At 42.9% G+C, this 14,609-nt stretch overlaps 1 protein-coding gene across 2 annotated transcripts in view; it reads left to right on the top strand.

The window, feature by feature from the left end:
• Window positions 1-4,168: 4,168 nt before the first annotated feature.
• slc31a1 (solute carrier family 31 member 1) overlaps window positions 4,169-14,609 on the top strand; it is a 43,975-nt gene continuing 33,534 nt past the window's right edge. Inside the window, exon 1 of one of the 2 annotated variants that reach the window (XM_067969534.1) lies at window positions 4,169-4,292. The gene's annotated coding sequence lies outside the window, so the exon portion shown is untranslated. The remainder of the gene's footprint in view (window positions 4,293-14,609) is intronic. The other variant, XM_067969535.1, reaches the window with a different exon arrangement.

Genomic DNA, 14,609 nt, shown 5'->3' with positions numbered 1-14,609 from the left:
AATAAAGAAAGATAATGATCTGAATGTCCCTTGACTGAAGAATCCCTGATCATGGGTCTGTGACATTAAGAGTCTTTGAGGCATTGTCTCAAAGTTGTCGCAGTTTTATCAGCATCAAGCTGTATGGCCGTTTTCTTCAACTGTTGTTCAAGAGTTATAATTTAATTGAGAAAATTCCCATAATGGGAGAGATGCTATCAAGATATTCTGCACCTCAGGGGAAGACAGCAACATATTGGATAATGTACATTCTGCACCACATAGCCAAATTCAATTGCAGTTCACTTTAGCATAAACCCCCCAAGCATAGTCCTCCCTTTCAGTGCAATCTGGGTCACTCAGGTAAGATTCTCTTTCCTGGTCCTCCTCTCCCACTAACTGAGCCTGTGGCCCAGTTGGTGTCACGAGATAATCTTCACGGAGAGTATGGTTCATATCTTTCTTCAAAAAGATCTCAAATGATATTCTTCTAGGACCCTCAAGGTCGCCGCACTGAATGGACCGTGCCAGAGATCCATGGAAGTCACTATGGTTGCACATGAGCAGTCAACAGAATGTTAGTTTAATTTTTACCCTCGTCCAATAATGAACTGGTTTCTCTGTTTTTGATAAAATAATTATACTCCAAAGTTGAAAAAAAAAGTGCTGGTGGGAGTGGATGAGAAATGTTGATTATGGCACCAGGATTCTTTACACTGATGAGCTTAATTACAAGGCAGGCTCTGAGTTCACAGCTTCTCCACCCTGTCTTTTAGTGCAGTGACACAGGCTGTAATAGACAGTGTCTCTCAGACAGAATATTACAACCTCAGCAATCAAAATCCAGAACACAAAAACATCAGACAGAAAGAGGCTGAGGGAATGAGCTGGGAACTTTAGTGAGCTGAAAAAATTACAATTTACGCATATATTAAAAGCGAGAGTGTAAAGTAACATGAGAGAAGCAGGACTCAGGAAAAGAAAAATAGGAAAAGGAAGAAAACAAGGACTAATTGTTATTCTTGAGTACAAAAGAATCTAACCATGCATATTACATCCTCACAACTGTGGTCATGTTTAAAAATATTTTTCAGTTTAATATTACACAGCACGTTTCCTGGATGGACTGTTTGAGCAATAGGCTGGGTGGGGGCCCGGAAGTCTTTCTTTACTGCTACACATTAGGACCGATTTTCCTAGTTTACTGTACCTACAAACAGTCTTGTCCACGGCCGTGGGAGATCGGGGGTGGGGGGAGGGTAGGTGGCAGTGATTTCCAATATGCACAACCAGCCGGAAAGCCTCCTTGCTGATAACAGGAACAGGGAACAATTACCCCCAATAATTCACTTCAACTTCAAAAGGAATAAACTTCTCTCTTGTGTTGGTGGTTTTAGTTATGAGTGGATTCCTCATGAAGGGGCATTCAGACGGAAGCCTGGATTCTCCAATTGGTTCAACCTCCAAACAAACGGCCACTGAATGGGCAAAAAATGACTGGAATTCTGGGTGGAGAAAGAAAGACTTGGATTTATAGAGCGCCTTTCACAGCATCCCAAAGTGCTTTACAGCCATTGAAGAACTTTTGAAGTGTAGTCACTGTTGTAATGTAGGAAACACGGCAGCAAATTTGGGCACAGCAAGCTCCCGCAAACAGCAATGTGATAATGACCAGATAATCTGTTTTAGTGATGTTGGTTGAGGGATAAACATTAGCCAGGACACTGGGGAGAACTCCCCTGCTCTTCTCTTGAAAATTGTAAACAATTTTACAACACCAAGTTATAGTCCAGCAATTTTATTTTAAATTCACAAGCTTTCGGAGGCTACCTCCTTCCTCAGGTGAACGATGTGGAAATGAAGTCCTCGAAAGCCATGGGATCTTTTATGTCCATCTGAGAATGGAGGCAGGGGCCTTGGTTTAACATCTTATCTGAAAAGACAGCACCTCTGGCAATATAGTGCTCCCTCAGTACCGCACTGGAGTGTCAGCCTAGACTATGTGCTCAAGTGTCTGGAGCAGGATTTGAACTGCATGACCTTCATTACTCAGAAGTCAAGAGTGTTGCTCACTGAGTCACAGCTGACAACATCTAGTTTCAATTCTGCACTGAGGGAGCTGATCTCAACTGACTGGTTTTGGATCAGACTGCCCAGATTTTTACATTTTTATATGTAAACTGAACACCAAACGTCTTGTTAAAATAAAGATTCGGTTTTAACGCTTTCTCCTGATGTGGAAACATATGTGTTATTAATGTTTTCCAATGATTTTCATCAGCATCAAAGAAAACAGAGCTTAAGTCATGATCCAACCCTAACCTGTCCTATTTACGGGTTTGGCAGATTTTAATTGGATCAATAGGGGTGGCATTGAGTTTCCCACTGTCACCTGACAGGAGTTGGCACCACTGGGTCTCTTTAAGGGCACCACTAATATAATGAACAAACATCTGGCCCAATCAAACTAAAGATGCTTAAAATAAAGAAACAAAGTCCCATCCATCAAAACCAAAAGTAACCTTAACAACTAAATCTTGCTGTTATTACCAATGTCCATCAGACACTCTATTCCCTGCGGTGCCCACTGGTCGCAGAAGGGGCCGTGTTTGGTATTGGCTTCTTTATTTCTATCACAGTACATAAGGAGTTAAAAACCAGCTTCATTCAGAAATCACATCCCAGCTGAACTGGACACAATCTGTTGATTGGTCTCCCGGACAGTTGTTTGAGGAGCCAAGCCGTTCCAATCTCCATTTCGAGGGAGTTACCAGCCTGCAGCTTTAAAACAATATTTCAATCTGAAGTCTTTGAAACCAGGTTGTATGACTCGAGCCTCTGAAAGTAAGACAAGCCAGACGACTGAGAAAATAATTAAAAGCTGCTTAATTATAGTGCTAGTTTTAGCACTAGAGTTGCAAACCATTTATTCTTTCTGGCTAGTGTATCGACTACTGTAAATATATAAAGCTTCTGTTTTTAATTACTTCTTCAATTATTGTTCAATAAATTTATTTGGCTGCTAAAGGCCAAAACAAGGTTTACTCTGCCACTGTTAAAAGCAAGGAAGATCCCATGGAGAATCCGAATAAATACAGCTGAAGAAACCTAAAAAAGGGTTTTCATTTGTTACTTGCTTGCTACAATAATTTACTCCAGTTATCAGAGCTAGTGAAAACATTCTCGAGGATGTCAGGAGCAAGAGCTCACCAACGAGACTGGTCTGACGCACAAATGCTTAGGGTAAAAAGCATCCAAAAAGCAGAACAGAGGAGTTTCATAGCATTCCCATATTAGAGCAGGGAATGGTTAACCAAGGTCTCTGCTTCTGATAGCTATTCAGGGGCCCTTGCTGGAAAATATTGTGTTTGAAGAATACTGGGCTCAGGCTTGACGCCATCCATCCTCAATATCCTTAGTACTTATGGTCTGTCCGCACATACGAAGAATTGCCATAAAATGCTGGTAACACACAGCAGGCCACCTGAAAATAACAATACTAACATTTTGACTTTTGACAGAGCGTCAGCCTGTCCTTTCTCTTTTTTGGGGACACTTCCCACACCGGCTGCATACTTACAGCATTTTTCAGTTTTTATTTTAGATTTGCAGTTTTCCTCTTTCTAGCTGAACAATAGGCAAGGTGTCTGAAAGCTGGTGGCTTGTGTCGAACCGTACCCTTGCTCCAGCCAACACAATAAGGGGTGGGAGGGGAGAAAACTGAAAAATAAATTCCAGCCTGGTTCAAAATCAGATGGGTGGCAACCCTACGGCTGTGACAGGTTGGAGAGTAAGGGTGGTTCCCATAGCACAACAGTGACTACGCTTCAAAAGTACTCCATCGGTCGTGAAGAGCTTTGGGACATCCTGAGGTTGTGGAAGTCGCTATATAAATGCAAGTCTGTCTTTTATGAACAGGACACCTTGACCAATAACCTCAATGCCATGCACCTCTAGAATGGGGCAACTACTGGCTGCTTGCCCCTCTTTTTTTTTTCACAGCCTGAATAAAACAGAACTTTATAAACCAGTTGACTTAAGGGGAAGAGACAAAAACGTCACAAACATGCGCCAAACAGCCAGCCCTCCCGCTCCCACAGGACAGAGCGGCCGCTTCAGGCCACCGGGGGGGGGGCGGCATTCGCGATGACGTCGGCGCGCGCGTGACGCCATCACGTCCGATCCCCTACCCGACGCACGGTGCGGTGGGCTGGGCCGGGCCGGGCCTGCTGCTCCAGGTTTTTTGGAGGACGTGGACGGCGGACGGTGAGGAGTTGGAGCGCCGGCTGAGGGAGGGGGGAAAGCGGAACGAGGTGAGGAAGTGCTCGCACTGAGGGACCGACTTACCCGGTGACCCCCCTCCCCTCCCCTCCCCTCCCTTGGGGAGCACGCTTGACAGGGTGACCCGGGTTGGCCTACTCCATAGGTGACCCCGGAGTGTCCTGGGGTGAATGAGTTTGGGCTTCATTTCCTCTTGTCCTCTTCCCGCCCACTGTGTAAACCGTTAGTTTTCCCACCTGGAGTCCAGGGGGAGGGGGTCGGCCAGCACGTTATTTGCTGTACTTTGCACCGAGGCGCTTTCTGGTTGATGCGCCCTGTTTGCCTTTGGGGGAGCTGCCTTTTGGAAATCGGCTCCTCCTGAAGGCTGCACTGATCTTCCAACCCCGCCTCACAGAAAAAGTTTGAAGTACCTGGCACAAGCCATGCACCAGTGCATGTTTCCAGCTGATCGGCTGCAAACAAATTGAACTTTTTAATCCACCTTTGTGATTTTTAATCCTTTGGTAGCAGTGTCATTAGAAAGCAAGAACTTATGGCGCCTTTCAGGACGTCCCAAAAACTCTTCACAGCTAATGAAGTATTTTTGCAGTGTAGTCACTGCTGTAATGTAGGAAACGCTGCAGACAATTTGCGCACAGCCAGGTCCCACAAACAGCAATGTGATAATGACCAGATAATCTGTTTTAGTGATGTTGGTTGAGGGATAAATATTGGCCAGGACATCGGAAGAACTGCCCTGCTCTTCAAATCGTGCCATGGGATCTTTTACATCCACCTGAGAAGGCAGGCGGGGCCTCAATTTAACATCTTATGAGAAAGACTTCATCTATGATGGTCCTGCACTCCCGCAGTACTGCATTGGAGTGTCAGCCTAGATTTTGTGCTCAAGTCTCTGGACTGGGATTTGAACCCAAATTCTTCTGACTCAGGTGAGAGCGCTATCACTGAGCCAAGGCTGACCTAATCTGCTCCAATCCCTTCCCTTTAAAGTACTTTGGGACATTCTGTTATGTTGAAGTGGCATAGAAGTGCAACTTCTGCTTGTATTGTGAGCATTTTTTTGCATTATACGCTCTGTACCAGATGCAGATCTCATGGTTGTCAACTGCCAGTTATTTCTCAGCAATCATATGACAATCATTATTTCTTCTACATAAATGTTGAGGCCTGATAGCAAGTCATCTGTTGTGGGGAGTGTGAAAACTGACAAAGCAGAATAAAGCCATTCATAGAATGCATGGCCACCACTGGCAAGAGGTTGTAACTACAGTGTGACAAGTTTAGATCAGCAGTTCCCATTATAAATATGGACATAGGAATTTATAATGCAAATATAAAAATAAAGACAGAATGTATGCTTTTAAAATGGGAGCTGAATTATGTCTGTGTGCCCTAGTCCAATTGTCCCCTGCACTCTAATGCAGCTTCATCTGAAGTCTACACTTATCTTGACTCCCTGTCTGCAATGCCACAGGAGATTGACAAGAATATTATGTAACGTTAATAAAAGACACTCTTATCTGCAGTTAATTATGCTTGGTCTGCTGCTAGTATTGAGAAATGAACTGTTTGCAGTACTGTCACGGGTATCTCTGATATACATAGTTCTCCTTCAGTCAGAATTGTATGAAGCACTTTGTATCAAATGCTATAGTCCAGTAATAGTTTGTAGTGTGCAGAGGAATCAGAGATGATTGTGTACTGATTGATTGTCCCTACTTATGGGAGGGGAGGAACCTTCAGTTATCTGCAAGAATGGTTTAACATTCTGTTTCAGCCAAACATGATTGCAGTATAAACAAAACTGCAGATGCTGGAAATCTGAACAAAAAAAAACAGAAAATGCTGGAAACATAGCTATTAGCCAAAAAGAAACTACTTTTAAATGCTATTCCCCCTCTTCTCACTTTGGTAATTATTATGACTATAATTATGGGACTGGGTGGTGCAGTGGATTTGCACCTTGTCTTTTCACCTAGGTTTGAATCCAGCACAGACTGCTGAATGTTTGGGTTCTATGTAAAATGAGATTGGGGCTATTATCCCAGAGCCCAGAGCACACAACTGCTGAAGATTTGTCACTACTTTGTCAGCCTCACTTAGGCCGTAAGGAAAGCTGAAAATGGAAATGTCACACTGGTGAAGTAGTACTGTTCAGAGATTGGGGCTGAATGCAGGGAGCTTTACTCTGCATCTAATCACTGCCCTTGCAAGTGGGCATTTTTCATGTGTGAGCCTAGAAAGTGAGTGTCATCCAAGCAATGGGGGACGTTCAGCTGAGTCCAACCCCATCCTCATTCAATGTCCACTTTCTAGTTTTGGGGGGTGGGGGGGTCACTGGATAATTGATTAGGAACAAGAACCTCTGTTGCTTTTTTTCCTCCTGAGCCAAGATGACTTGAGACCAATTATAACATCCCTCCTGCCGCCCCCTCTGAAATTGACGACTCAGCACGGACCATGGATCAAATGTTGGTCCATTCCTGGTGCGCTTTCAGTTCACACTGGGCAGTGCATCCACCAGCCGAGTTACTGGGGATGCTTATGGCTGTATTTTTACTCAGTCTCTACAGTGCATGAAATCAAAGGGTGACATGTTGGTAGTACATAGGGATGCAATCCTGAGACACGTGCTTCAGCTGATGGGGAGATTCAGTCACAAGCCCAGTAACAGTTTTTGCAGCACATACCTAAATCTGCACTTGTATAAATTCTACCCACAGGTGGACCTGATTTATTTTGTGCTAGAGGGGCTAGATTGTTTTACAAGTTTTTGAAGTGCTCAAAAGTTTGAGTTTCTCAGATTCCTATTAGCTAGCTGGCTGAGCTGCACTGTTGGTTGAATCCTGGTTGTGGTGCTTTAATTGAACGTTACGTGTTGGCACAACTGTGTAGGCTTGTGAGTGGATGGAACCTGAGAGTTGTGCCCAGTCATTGTAATGGACTAGGCTGGTTGGTGGAATGAACTGACCAATCACTTGGGCGGAAGTAAACAATCGGATCTTTGTTCAGGAGTTAAACACTGTTCCTAATTCAGTTTGATTCAGGAGTCTGAAATAAGTTCAGTGAGACACTGTCTATTTCCAGACTGAGTTCAACTTGGACACAGCCAGGTTTGTCTCTTTTTTTGGGTCTGTATTTACTTTACTCATTGACTCCTTTGCTACAGGTGGATGCCCTACTTTTATCAAGTAGCACTGATGCTGTGTTTTAAAGTATTAGCTTAAAAGTATTCAAGGGTAAAAATAATGAATAATCTCATAGGTGATATCTCACCTGCACTTTCATGAACATTGTGTGGTGCTGATGAGGAAGTTCTGAGAATGTTGCAGAATCGGTCGAGGATTATTTAACCCTGCGAGTGCAGTATTCAGTGAGTTTAATTGATGCGATGCAAGCTCATTGCAGACAAAGACTCCTGTATTGTGCACAACCTTCAGTGAGTGATGACCTGTTCAATGTAATGTTAGATACAGTGTAAGTAATAGGTCTTGGCTTTATATCTGTATACCTGTTTATTGTTTGTTTTTAATCAAACTGGTCTGACTACCGATTACATTGAATCATAACTGTGTTTCAACTGGATTTGTCAGCAAGGGAGTTTGGGATGACAGGGAATGTGGAGAATGCCATAATTGGCACCTGTCCCCATGCACATGATGTAATAGTTTTCACGCGTGAATAAGCCTCAGTGCTCCAATGGAAATTGCTGGGTTTCTGTTGTGAAATTCTAAACGTAGTGTAAATCCATACTCACTTTTGTTTAGATATTTGAGCAGTACGTGCAATTTACAGCAACAGTGTTGGACTCTGTTACCCACTGATGTAATCAGGGCATATTGTGATTGGAACTTTAAATGATATATTTTTAAAGTCAGGAAGTTGCATGCATGCATTTACTTATCTGACTGTGTCACCCCTGCACCAGTACCTTTGATTCCGATAGGCAGTACTCCACTTCTGTTATTTTGATGAGTACTGAGGTATTGGACACAAGCTGAGTTGCACCTCGTACACTGGTTCTGTTGTCCTAACAACAGCTGACGCAGCAAAGTTTCAGAAACAAAGTGCTTGCAGTACATAGTCAGCGTATGAAAGAGGAAAATGGGAGTGAAAGTTTGGGTGGGACCCTTCATCGACCCATTTTATAGAATTGATCAAAACAAAGGTGGGAAAGGGTAACAGCTGGAGGCTAAGAGTTCATATATTCGAGCTCAGGGATGCCCAGATTACAGCCCACAGGGCAAGGCAACTCAGTTCTGTTTGTATTTATATTTCTTATTTGCTGCTTTGTCCTATTTGTATTTTATAGACTTGGAGGTCTGCAGGGGCTTATTAACACTGTTGCCTCATTGGTGGAATTCTTATAAATCAAAACATCAAGAGCTGTTCATATCTGCAGCGGCATGAGAGACCCACAAAGTATTGAATTAAACGTTTTGTGGGGACGAGACTCCATGATATGCACTTAAACAGCCTAAGGAGACAAAAAGCTTTGGGGAGTTCCTCCTAAGTTTTAATTAAATCCTGCTCCTACCCTAACTACTTTCATATAGAGGCAGTTGATGGGTTAAATAGTCTGTAAGAAGAGTTTTTAAACACAGTCAAGAGGTGTAAAAGGCTGCATGCTATACTCAGGTCATTCCAATTCTGCAGTTGAAAAGTCGTTAGACTGGTAATGCACTGTCTGAATGCATTTGTCAGATGGAAACTTTCTATGAATGTATAATTATGCATGGGTGCTGCCCAGTCTTTGTTGTTATACTTTGTTACAGCCCACGTAAAGGTTAATGGACCAGTCTCTGCCACTCCTGCTATTGAGGCTGCTGCATTACTGCTGATGGGGAATGAGATATTCCCGTATTTGGACAATAACCTTGTTGTGCTACATGTGAAGCAACCTTGTTCAGCTGACTTTTGGGCTTGCGAGAAACGAACACATCGTTTATCACAAGCATCAGTGTTTTGCGGAATTGGGTCCTCAGGCAAGCAATGGAAAAGGCTGGTGGTGCATGATTTCATTAAAACTTAGGAGGAGCCCTCCAAATAGTAAAGATAGCGTAGAAATATAGCTAATAGAGACCAGAAGGTTCCAGTTTTGACTTCTGGTCTGTGCTGAGTTAGTTGATCTAAACCAAGGCGGTGGTAGGGGTATTGTGTCTGTGTGCTTGGAGTCAGCAGAACTTGGGATTGGCTGTCATACCCCTCAAGGCTAAATGCACGTCAGTATTAACTGTCTAGATTCTTATGGAATGGCCACTTGGTGAAGATATTGGAGGGCGCTCGACCCTTGTGATCTATATCCCAGCAGGAGTAAATTGGCAAAGAGAGGTGGAGAAAGCTTGGATGGATGTACCTTACTGATATCTCATTTACCATAACAGAGCTTCAGTGCAGCATTGGCAGATCTTAAGATGCAGTTTAAGGCCATGTGTTTTAAATAACTACCCTTTGCCTGTATTTAAATGATAAATGTCCATAGAGCGCTCTCTTAATTCTATATTGTACGAATGTGAGGAATTTTAAAAAAGCCCCACAGGGCATGATGTCCATGCTATTACACAGCGAAGTGCTGTACTACGCGAGCAGTCATCTTAATGAGCTTCTTGGCCAGTGGAATATTTGTTTTAAAAAAAAACCCTACAGAATCCCTGGTGTGTGCTGAGTTAGTCAATCTAAGGGCAGTGGTGAAGTGCTACAGTTAGCCACCATCATACTAGGGAGAGGGGAAAAATCTGCCAGGGATCCGGCTCTTGACTGCTATCCAGCTGATTGCTGCTGGAAATTCGATGTGTTAGGAGTTTGGCCGTGATCTCCGACCTTTAAGGCAGACATAGATGATCCTGTAAAATCCTGTCGCCTCCAGAATTGACTATTCCAATGATCTGCTGGCTGGCCTCCCATTCTCCACCCTTCAAAAAACCTCAGCTCAGCTAAAATTCTGCCTGTATCCTATTCTGCACCAGGTCCCACTCACCCATCACCCCTGTCCCCCTTGACTCCCAGTCTACCAATGCCTCAAATTTAAAATGATCATTCTCATGTTTATATCCTTTCATGGCCTAACCCCTCCCTCTCTCTCTAACACCCTTGGACACCCTCCCCCCCCCCCCCCCCCCCCCAACCCCCGAGAACCCTGTGTCTGTTGTGCACCCATCGTTCCATTGGCAGCCGTGCCTTCAGCTGTCTAGGCCCTACTCTCTGGAATTCCCTTCCATAATGTCTCTGCCTCTCCACCTTCCTCTCGTCCTGTAAGGCCCTCCATAAAACCCATCTCTTTGACCAAACTTTTCATCACCCTCCCTAATGTCTCCCTCTCTGGCTCAGTGTTTTTGTCTGATTACACCTCTGTGAAGTACCTTGGGATCTTTTTCTGTGATATATAAATGCAGCAACAATGTTGATGTGAAATGAAAGGTTGCTCTGGATTTCCCAGTCTAAGGCTCGATATTGTGTTTTGGCAATTGAACCCAGAGCTCTTTGTAACTTTACTAATGAGTTACTGCTGACTTTTATTCAAGTTACAGCAGTAGTTTTAAGTGAAATCCCAAGGGTCTCTTCAAAGTTACTGCTGACTTTTATTCAAGTTACAGCAGTAGTTTTAAGTGAAATCCCAAGGGTCTCTTCAACTTGATTAATTTTGAATAGAATTTATTGAGAGAGCATCTCTTTGTTGGTTGAGTGGGTGTGATGCGATTTGAATTAAGAACTATACAGACTACCATAATTGAATAAATACGTTCAATGAGATTACTTTCCCTTGAAAATCCTGTTGTTTTTAACTCCAGTTTAAGAATTCAGCATGTAATAGAGAAAAGAACTTGCATTTATATAGCGCCTTTCATGACTTCAGGAAGTCTCAAAGCTCTTTACACCAGTGCTAACTCTTTAACTTACTCCAATCGTTCTTCCCTGCCCTTTCTCGCTATTCTTTTATATTCTTCCTTTTCAAATGCTTATCTAATTCCTTTTAAATGATAGTCTCTGCCAGTCACTTGCAGTAAGTCATTCCATGTTCTAATTACCCATATGATTCTTCTAACTTCTTCCGCTATTCACCCTGTAAGAACCATTCATAACTTAGAAACGTCTATTAGATTAAGCTTCCCTACCCCAGTGAAAAAGCCCAAGTTTTTCTAGCCTTTCTGCTTCGCTACAACGTCTGGTATTTCTGCTACACGCATTCCGTGCCTCTAATATTATTCCTATAATATGCTCAGAACCGTACAGAATAAGGAGCTGTTGAGGCGACGAGCATAGATGCATTTAAGGGGAAGCCAGATAAACACATGAAGAAGAAAGGAATAGAAGGTAGTGCTGATTGGGTTAGATGAAGAGGGGTGGGAGGAGGCTCATGTGGAGCATAAACACTGGCAAAGACCAGTTGGGCTGAATGGCTGCTTCTGTGCTGTAAATTCGATGCAATACTCCAGCTGTGGCCAAATCTATGTTGTATGCAAATTCAAAACACTTTTTTTCTATTCAGTGAACCTGTTTATAAGACCCAGAATCCCATTTTCCTTTTTATGATCTTTTCTCCCTCCCAACTTTAAAGATCTATGTACTGGCTCTAGATCTCATCCTCCCCGCCCCCCTCCCCGCTTTCTGTTAAGAATCTAACCTTTCGAGCGTATTTTTCCCCAAAATACACTACTTCACATTTGAACTGCATCTGTCATCTATCAGCCCACTCAGTTAACCTGCACATTCTTCTGAAATCTCCACCGTTCTTTCTCACAGTTGCTCCCTGAATTGATGTCATTAGAAAACTTCAGAATCTATGTCCCAGCACAGATCATTAGGGAACACTATTAGCACATCCTGCCAATTCAAAAAGAAAACCTGTTTAACCCTACTCTGCGTCCTGTCTCCTAGCTATCTGCATGCACCTACATCCCCCTTATACTATTATTGTCTTCATTTTTGCAACAGGTTTCTATTATGATAGCTTACCAAACTCACCCCGAAAATGCGCATATACAATATCCACCACAATCCCTTTATTGATGTGCTTGTGATTTCTTCTGAATTTACTTCTGTTTCCTACATTACAACAGTTATTACACTTCAAAAGTACTTCATTTGGCTGTAAAGGGCTTTGGGATGTCCTGAGGCCATGAAAGATGCTGTATAAATTGCAAGGTCTTCCATTCTATTCAAGCAAGCACGCCCATTACAAATCTGTCAACCTTTCTACCCTGAGGCAGCCAGAATAGTTCTCAATGTGCGCTTAAATCTCTGCGTAGACAATTAGTGTTTTCCCTCATGCTAATTTCTGGCAGACGACCCTGTCTGAGATGTGGCATTAAAAGCTTCAAATGAGAAAACTGTGCAGTATTGCCAAAGCTTGATATCAAGAAGCCTCCTCAATGTGAGGCTCTCATTTCTTAGAAACCATACTATGGGTCTGATTTGGGGATGTTTTACTACATTAAAAGCACTATATAAATGCAAGTTGTTGTTGTGTAACAGTCTCCATTACATGTGTGGAGCCGGTGAGTCTGCAAGAGCAGACATTGCGTGGAGAGGGAGGCAGGGGGCTGGGTTCTATTGAAAGTTTCCTGGATGCTCGGAATTTATTGCAACTGTTAAAGTTAAGTGACGATACGACTTAACAGTTTCATCCTTTCTTCATATCCTAAAGGCTTCATTAGAACAGCTCTGATTTTATAAATGGGACCGTGTAGGCTGAATCATTCGGTTTGTTTGAGGATCTGGATCATTGTGAAACACCTTGCAGTTTAAACATAGTTAAAATAGAACTACTTCTGTTTGTTTACTTCTTTCTTCTCTATACCTCTTCCAAAAATGACACATCTGTCTTGGAGATAATTTATCACAGGAGTATACATAGCCTGTAGATTATTTCACTTTGTCGTTACTTCCTTCAGTTTTCTCTCTCACCCTTTGTTCTTCCTCTTAAAGGCGGTGATTCAAGTTGGGATCTGGTTTCATGGGTGGTGGTAGCATTGCCATGGTACCTCATCCAATGTGCATTCTTTGTGTGAGGAAGGGTAGCGAGTTATTCCATTGACAATTCCCTAAGGCAGGGGGTGTCCAACATGCCCCCCTGCCTCCCGTAATCTTACCTCAGTTCTCTTTGTGCTTATTTTTTGTTTGCTTTGTTAGAAAGGACTAGTTTTAGTGCTGTTGCCTCTTTGGTGGACTAATTGTAACTCGGAACATTTAGATCTGTTTGGTGTCAATAACTTGAGATATATGCAAGTTAGTGGGAAGGTGGATTTAAACTATATGTGTGGCCTCTGAGGCTCCATGATACTCCTGCCCAAAGGAATGAAGTTATCCCCAGTTTAAAAGCTCCTTATAGAGAGCCAAAGAGCCCTTCACGATATTAACAATGTCCTATGGCAGGGGATGCGACACAAGGCACTTCAACCACAGGCAGCAGATTCCTGTGCAGTGTACCGGTTCTGCCATGTTGAGTGGAAAAGTTTCTGTATGAAATCTGGAGTGGTTCATTTGTTCTGGACTGACCTTTGCTGAGCTTTAGCATTCTTTGCTAACTAACAGCGAAACTAAAATAAGTGCTGTCAATCATTATGCATCAAAGCAATCTACTGAATGATGCTGGCCAATGGCCGCACTTCATGGGGTCTCCTACTCTCTTTCAGAATGCTTCCTCTTTGAATTTGCTTGCTGAAATCGAAGACTCCTACCCTCTGCAAAGGAGCTTGTGAATTGGGGTTAACTATAAAAGAGATTGGTCTTGTTCAAGGCTTAAATATTGGGATGGGGAGACAGGTGGTCAGTAGAACAAGCACAAACTTCCTCCAACACCAATAATTCCCTTTTAGATGAAACCTCTCTAATGATCCATGTGAGACCCCCCAGTTGTAAACCAAGAGTACTTGGGCGTTCAGATGTGAAACTGTATTGAGATCAAGCGAATTTGAGTAGGATTCATTATCCAACAACTGCAGTAGTGAAAATTCTGAACAATTCACAACCATGTAGATGATCTATTACACGTACGCCCGCGCACAAACAAAATGGAAACAGGAGACCACCCTGCCAGCAAGGTGTTCCAACATGGTGTTTTTGTTTGACTTCCAGCCTCTGTAGATTTTTGCTTTTTGGACTAAGCAAACCTTGGTTTTGTGTATTTCAGTTGAAAGTTTTAGCACACTTATTTAACTTGCAAAACCCAACTTGTACTGCTCTGATTGTGTTTGAATGCCAGTGTGAGAATAGTGCTCTGTACTGTAACCTTGTGATTGTGTCACTGCACTCTGCCTGTGAGGTTTCTTAGCTAATGATGGCAATTTTGTGTTGTGTGCGATGAATATGGCCTCCATCTCAACATATTATAAGACGTTTCTGTATCGTAC

Source organism: Heptranchias perlo, chromosome 31 (genome assembly GCF_035084215.1).
Source record: "Heptranchias perlo isolate sHepPer1 chromosome 31, sHepPer1.hap1, whole genome shotgun sequence".
In the NCBI taxonomy this organism is placed as follows: Eukaryota; Metazoa; Chordata; class Chondrichthyes; order Hexanchiformes; family Hexanchidae; genus Heptranchias; species Heptranchias perlo.
The sequence above is the reverse complement of the archived record's forward strand: the minus strand, read 5'-3'. Positions and strand labels throughout refer to the sequence as shown.